The following is a 926-nucleotide window of genomic DNA, read 5'->3' on the forward strand; positions in this document are numbered from 1 at the left end:
AAGGATAAACATGCCAAATAAATGCTATTTTCTTTCCTTCTGGCTGTGATTCTAGCTGTCTTCAATAGGAGAAGAATACAAATTTCATGTTGGAAGCAAAACAACTCGTCCTGCAGGACATCCTGTGGTCAGCCTCCAGGCTCCCTGCTCCTCAACCAGTCCTCTTCCAATCCTCATTTTCCCTGGGACATAGTCCCAGCATTTCCTGCATATTTATCTCTGCAATTTCCCCACCACACAGGGAAGCACCATTAACCTCTGTCTGACAGATAAAAGCTCAAGACCAGCAAAACTCACACGAGCTGGATTTTACAGACCAATCTAACTTGAAGCTGCCACAGAAGGGAGCAGCTCTGCTTCCCTTTCATCTTCACTGCCCTGGTTTTAAACTGAGCTCAAAAGCCATGTGCTCAGGGAGATCCACAGCAAATTTGCCCAGGAGAGCCCCAAACCTGTTTTCTGCCATCTCCTCTTGGCCAGCATGCTGCGTAAGCACTAGGAAGGGAGCAAGCACAGAGCTTGTCTTTACTCAGCATTGGGAGTTTTACCACTGCAGCCATAGGCAGAATTTGTACTCACTACCGAGAATACCATTTAAATCCACTCTCTGCTCTGGGATCTGAAATTACTGCTATTTTTCTTGCTAGGCATGACTCTGCTACACATATCCAGGACACCTACCTTGCTAAGACCCGGTGTTTTGGTATTTCTTTCACTCCCAAGCCTTCTGGACACTCACCACGTATCCTTCCTTGTCACCTACCCTGCTATTCTTCTAGGATAAGTTTCAGTTTTGTGTTTTGTTCTCCATTTTTGCACAGTTTCCATTCCTAGCCACATTCAATGCTGAGGGATGCTCTGGGCTGGACCCCAGTGAGCCATCAACACTCAGCCACAGGGAGTACAGGCAGGGCAGCTGCCCAGAG

The sequence above is a fragment of the Meleagris gallopavo genome, chromosome Z, assembly GCF_000146605.3.
Source record: "Meleagris gallopavo isolate NT-WF06-2002-E0010 breed Aviagen turkey brand Nicholas breeding stock chromosome Z, Turkey_5.1, whole genome shotgun sequence".
In the NCBI taxonomy this organism is placed as follows: domain Eukaryota; kingdom Metazoa; phylum Chordata; class Aves; order Galliformes; family Phasianidae; genus Meleagris; species Meleagris gallopavo.